Raw genomic sequence first — 7001 nt, 5'->3', positions numbered from 1 at the left:
TGTGTGTGTGTGCACGTGTGGGGTTGCACATGCACGTGTGTGCATCTGACTGTGGAAGCCAAAAGTCAATGTCATTCACCCTCCACCTTACTTTTTTGAGACAAAGTCTCTCACTGAATCTAGAGCTCAGGGGTAAGCTAGCCAGCCAGCAAGCCCCAGGGATCCCCGGCCTCCCAAGCAGGAGCACGCGCCCCATGCTGAGCTTTTGTGTGTGCATGCTGGGAAGCCCAACTCGGTTTGTGTAGCAAGCACTTTCCTCCCTAAACCCAGGACCAAACATTCTGTAACCTTCTTACTACCCCTGTTCCCTGATCACTCCAAATTGCCAGAACTTAGGAAAGAAAGACCGGATCCCAGCTTGACTTGGAGTAAATCTGCTTCCCTCTCATCTTCTATCTTACCCCGGATCCTCTGACCACAGATTCCCAACCCCCAAACGTGGTCCAGGCAGGCACCCAGACCCTGGAAGGGAACACAAATGACAACAGAGTCCACGGAAGTCCTGCTAAAGGGCGCAGAATGTCAAGCTCTCCAGGATAAGTTGACCCTGTTGGAGACATGAGACCTTCCCCGGGCTGGCTTGAACTCTCCAAAGCTTCCTGTCAGCGTCAGACTGTCTGGCAGGAGATGGGAGGGGGAAACACACTCGTTATCGGGACAATTTATCTAAAAGGCACCAAATACCAACATGCGCCTGCTTTCTCTAGCTTTGTCCATGTGCTGTCCCACGCCCAACCTGACCCTGAGACAGACAGGACAGTGGTCACTGGGGACAGAGAAATGGACTGTTACTCTAGCAGCTCTGTAAGCCCTGGCTCTCCCCCAGGACACAGAGTCCTTTTCCCTGTGGCTCTTCGGGTTTGTTGTTTTGAGGAAGGATCTGCCCATGTCACCCAGGCTGGCCTCAGGCTCACAATCCTCTCACGTCAGCTTCCTGAGTCTAGGAACTACAGGCATGAGCCATGAAGCTCTGACTTCCTTCCTGTGCTTTGAAGGAAGTGTCTCCAGGTGGAGTAGGGGACTCTCAGATGGGTTTCCACTTTCCCTGGTTTCCAGCACCTATACTACAAATTAAACTCCTTATATGTAAGGCACTGGATAGGAATTGGTAGACCACAGATACTTGGGAACAGGGATTTGGTCTCAGGTGCAACAGACAGACTGAATGTCTCAGGACTCCACCATGCGTGTAGAGGCAAGGTATTCTAAGGGATGGCCTGGTGCCCGCTCGCTCACTCTTTCATTCAGCCAGGAGGCTCCAAATCTAGATGATTGGTATCTAATAGGGAAACTCACTTCACAGCTGCTCATAACTCTCTTAGAACTGCTTCCAGTCAAGCCAGGCCTTCATCAACTTTGCAGGCATCTAGGTTTCCTAAGAGGTGTGCTTAAATCATCTGTTGAAGGTTAAGTGAACAATTGATGTCTGTGTTACACAAAAGGTTCCTAGTTAGAAAACTGACTCAGAACACGGGACTGTTTCTACAGACAACAGAAGTCCCGGAATGGTTACAGATGGAAATAAAGAGGATTTGGGTGTTTCATTAGGGGGAGTATATTTTTTTGTGTGTTTGCGCAAACGCACACACGTGCGCGCGTGCACACACACACACACACCAGGGCCTCTTGACCCTGCAAACCAACACCAGACATGTGCACAACTTTTTGCATTCAGCTTACGTGGGTGGCTTGGGAATTGAACTAGAAGACAACAGGCTTTGCAAACAAGTGCCTTTACCTGCCAGCCATCTTCCCAGCCCTTATGGGGATTTAAAAAAAAAAACTTAGATTCCATTTAAAATGTCCTTAATAGGCTGGGCCTAGCAGTGTACCCCTAAAATTCCAGCTACTGTGAGGCAGAGGTAGAAGGATCACAAGTTCAAAGCCAGCCTGGGCATGTAATCAAGACCTTGTCTCAAACTAAAATTAAAAGGAGGGAGTGGGGATATAGGGCCATTGTAAAGCACTTGCCTACCTCCCTCCCCAGCCCTACATAAAAATAATTAAAATAGCCCACTGTAGACACCTCCCACGCATATATCCAGTTATTTGTACACAGACAGATCTCGTACATTCGCAGAGAATAACAGTAATGACACTAGAGACCCACCACTCAGGGCCGGTTGTCAACCTCTTAAGGAGATACAACATGGAACCCAGCACTCAGCTCTATGAGGACCCCAGGTCAGACCTCTCGCTGCCCCCTCAGTAGGCTGATGGGCATAAACAAGTTACCGGGTCTCTTTGCAGCCTCAACATCTGGTCCCTGGGCTGGCGATAATGGCAGGATGTCCGCCCGGGCTTATCTCAAAGGGGCATTGATGAGCTCGCTGAAGCCCAATCTGAGCCGCCCATCAGACACTGCGATCAGCTGTCTAAAGTGTGAATCTCCCCCCTCTAAGGCCCCCCGGGGGCCTAGGGATAGTCCTGTGAGCCGCCCAGGCTTCGGAAACTCACCAAGGCTCAGCAAGATCAGTCTACCCGCGTTTGCGTTTTCGAAGAGCAGCTGCGCTGAGACGCGGTGTGACACGGATGTCTGTCATCCCAGCCCTCCAGAGGTGAAGGAGGGATGGTGAGCCCCAGGCCAGCTGGGGTTACCTTACAGCAAGACCTTGTTTCAAGAGCCCCAGCTGCGTTCAGCGGCTCCCTTGAGCTGAGAGCTGCAGCCAGCTTTGGCCTGGAGCATGTCGCTGCTCCTTGGCTTTGGACTCCACAGTATCCCCACATTGCCTGGCTAGGCAATGCTGCAAGGACCTTCAGCATCCGCCTTGAGGACACCCTATGTCTTTGATCTGGGCGCACGCACGCAAGCGCACATGCGCGCGCGCACTCATGCATGCACACAAGCGCCAAGTCTAGAGTTTATTTTTCCAGGAGTTGAGACAGGGTTGGTGGCCTGACTCTATCAGCAGCCGAGTGGAGGGCGCATGAGCTGGAATGTTAATTGAAGCCAAGCTGGCAGATAAGGGTCCAAGAGCATTGTTTCCTTCCCTTCCCCTGTCCGGGGGAGCCTCAGAACCCCGTATCAAGGAAGGCTCGGTTTTAGGGAGCCAAGGCAGCTCCCAGGCTGTGATGACCTTCTTTTTGTTACGCAGGTGAGGAGCGCGAGGGTGTCCAGGTGTCTGCGTCCGGCGAGAACTAAACTCTGATTTCGACTGGAAAGGGAGTTCTGGGGAAGATTTGCTGAGATGTCCGCCCAGCGGTAAAGTACAAGAAGATTGTAAACGATATAGATGATGATGATGATGATGATGAATGAGGAGGAGGAAGAGGAGCAGAGACAGAGACATACAGACACACTTTGCAATGCTGGGGACGGTACTTGGGCATGCTGGGCACATGCTCACTGACTGAGCTACGCTCCAAGCCCATATGCATTTTTTTCTTCAACTCTGCTGTTTAAACAAAAGATATTACTCCTCTCCATTCTCCCCCCATCCTTACACTTACCCTTCACCCAGATTTCCAGGAGTTCTCAGAGACTATCTCCAAAGTTCCACAGCGAAACCACACAAATGGTCCCAAAACCATTAAAAAAAAAAAAGAGTGAAATCTTCACAACACACACACACACACACACACTGGGATACACTAGTAAGTAACTAATAAAAGCACACAAATACCAGTGCACAGCAGCCTCGCTGTGACTCAAACCCAAAGGCAATAAAATAACATAGGTGAGTTTTAAAATGCAGGGCAAAAAGCTCTACTGACAAAGTCAAAAGATAAATGGTAAAATACTTGCAACATCAGACAGCTAAAATCATTGATACAGAGAAAACTTTTTTAAAAAATTCATCACAGGGGGCTGGGAGATGGCTTAGCAGCTAAGGTGTTTGCCTGTGAAGCCTAAGGACCCAAGTTCAATTCTCCAAGACATACGTAAGCCAGATGCACAAGGGGGCACATGTGTCTGGAGTTCGTTTGCAGTGGCTGGAGGCTGTGGCATGCCCATTCTCTCCTTCTCTCTGCCTCTTCCTTTTTCTCTCTCTCAACTAAATAAATAAAATATTTTTAAATTCATCATACAATGAAGGAAAGATAAATTAATGTGCTATTATGTGTCTATTACATATATATGTTATATACATAATACATGTTTGAATATCCCTCAAACATATAAAAACATGCTGCATCCACTAGGATAGTCTTTATTTACCAGACTATGTACAAATCTCATATGCTTGTACACAGCACCACACCATGCAAAGGCCATTGAAAGTTCTGCTGTCTAGTCTGTCTGTTGGCATTACACCTGTGGTCCCAGCTACTCTGGGAGGCTGTGGCAGGAAGATTGCTTGAGGCCAGGAGTTCGAGGCCAGACTGGGCAAGACCCTTTCCTTTAAGTAATAATAATAATAATAATAATATTATAATAATTTCATTTTCCACGCACAAATGCAAGTTCAAATAAAAGCTCTGAGGTTCCCCATTCCTCAGAGCTTGGATGTAAAGTATCCATGGGAGGCACTCGAAATGCAAGGTGAATTCTCAGCATTTGGCCTGAGTGTTCCTTTGTATGTCACCTTCATTCATTCTCTCTCTCTTTCACACACACACACACACACACACGCACGCACCTGTGCACACATGTGTACACCACACCCATATACACACACATCACCCCTGGTTACACAATGGAGGCTATATAGAGAGCCCTACCTAAGAACCTCTGGACTTGGGAGCTTTTCTGCCCTCAGGCTCAGAACTCTCTCCTGGTGCCACCGGGATACTGCAGGTGAGTGAGAACACCAGTCTCCCCAGGGCAGTCAGCCAGCCACTGAGGCATCCCCAGATGACCTAGAATGGCTGATTTGAGCTCCAGGTTTCAGTCTCTGGCAGGCAACTCCCAGTGTGCCCTGGTCCTGGAAGTGGTAAGATGAATGGTGGACCAGGGACCCCAAATCTTGAGACTTCAACTGAAGGTGACTCTGGAGACAGAAACCCACCCCCTACCCCAGCAGCAGACAGGGAGTGGAGGGAGCTGAGTCAAGAAGGCGGAGCCTCCCCCCACCCTGCCCTAGATGGAGGCCATCATGATGGGGGGGGGCTCTCATCAGGTGGACACCATAGTGGTCCTCTGAGCTCACATGCTCAAGAGCCTGAGTCCAGGCAGCTGTTTCCCTTCTAAGGATGTGGGTTCGCACCACTCAGGAGGGTTTTCTTGTCTCAACTCTTATCTGACTCCCATAGTAAAGCCTGGAAGGCAATGCTATTTGAACTCAGGGCTTGTGATCTCACGTCCCTTCAGAGGTGTCCTAGATTTCCTCAGACCACACTCCTGGCAGGGAGAATCCCACCGGGGGCCAAAGCTCTGGCAGCTTCTGGCTTTAAGATTTTCATCTACGGGTCTCCCCAACTTCTCCCCGTAGATCCTAAAGGGCCTGAACTAAAGCCATCACATCTTGGTATCCCAGAAAGGATTGGGTGGAGCTCCAGCCAGCCAGAAGTTCTTCCAGGTCTAGGAGGAGAGGTGCCTTGATGTAAACCCCCACTAGGCAGATATTTTCATGTACCTTGGGAAGGAGCTTAGGGTAGGCTCCATTTTCAGAGGATATCATCCAATGATGGACTAATGAACATTAAAATAGCTCATTAATATCTTTTCACATCTGTAACATGAGGAAATAATGAAAAATATGGACAAAAATGAAGGCACAAACACGAAAACACAAAGAGCCCCATTTACAGTGGTAAAAGAAAGGAATAAATACAGCCTGTTATGGTCATCTATAACTTTGACTTTTACAACTGTATGTCGTACTTAGAAAACTAATGAAGTACTAGGCATGCTCATAATGTAAATTTTAATATATACAAATTAGAGAAGGAGGTGTGCTAAAATGTCATCTCTGGATGTTTTCAACATTTTTCTAGTCTCCATTTTTCTGAAGTGTGCCAAATAACTCTTATGATCAGAAAAACAGGATAAATTTTAAATGTTTTAGTTATCACAAGATTTTGAAATTTCATAGGGCAAAGGATGTCTACTAAGAAAAGAGGACGGGAGAAGGAAGAAAGAGAAAAGGAAGGAAGAAAAAGAAAGGCAGTTTTAAAAAAAAGTTTACTGTTCCGGTGACATGCTGCCTGAATACTACTGCCCAGAAGCAGGGCCACCCCAGAGTCACCTCCCACTCCTTCCCCTCCCACATCTCCACTCCTGACTGAAAAACAAAATCTGGAAGTATTTGCGAAGTATAGCTTCATTGTAAAGATTACGTGATACAATGCATATGGAATAGTTACATGGTTGCTTGATAACAAAACAAAGAAATTTGCTTAAATTTTTTTCGTGAATTTTGTGCCCACTAGCAGGGGAGTTCTGTTTATCTGGATTTTAGGAAATAATAAATAAATCCAAAAGGTTATTGTAATGTTGAATCTGTATAAGAAAATGTGAGAAAAATCCGACCTGAAATTCCCGGAAAGAACTCTAGTGAGATCCTATTTTTATTTCAAACGATTAAAAAAAATCTTTCCATCTTAGGCTGGGACTTTTTAACTAAACAGTTGTTTTCTGGATCTGGTAACAGCAGCAGCGAGCATTCGTTGATAACTACATCCCCCTTATTCCAATAATTCTGGATCGTTCTGCGATTTTTACCTCCACTTACGAAAACGAAGCTCGGAGAGGTTAACACTTCGTCCAAAAACCCACAAGTAAGGGTCTCATCTGTCCCCTCTTTCACTGTTCCTAACCACTGTGCGCACTGTCTCGTGGTTCTGGGGACCCAAGTGTGCCCCAAACTTTGCCCGGCGCCGCCCTTTTAGGTGCTTGCCCAAAGGCATCCACTTTTAGGAAGGAGAAAGCGGGGGCTGGGGAGAGAAAAAAATAAGTGGAGACGAGGTGAACCGCTCTCTAACCGGCTCGCGGGCTTGAGCGGGTGTCTTTCCTCCTTCCCAACCACTCTGGAGTTGATGAGGACCCCCACCCGACCCCCACCCCCACCCCCAGCCTCGCGCCTCTGAGGCCTTTTTTTTTTTTTTTTTTTTTTTCCCTC

This window comes from Jaculus jaculus, chromosome 12 (assembly GCF_020740685.1).
Source record: "Jaculus jaculus isolate mJacJac1 chromosome 12, mJacJac1.mat.Y.cur, whole genome shotgun sequence".
Taxonomy (NCBI): Eukaryota; Metazoa; Chordata; class Mammalia; order Rodentia; family Dipodidae; genus Jaculus; species Jaculus jaculus.
Note: the sequence above shows the minus strand (reverse complement) of the source record.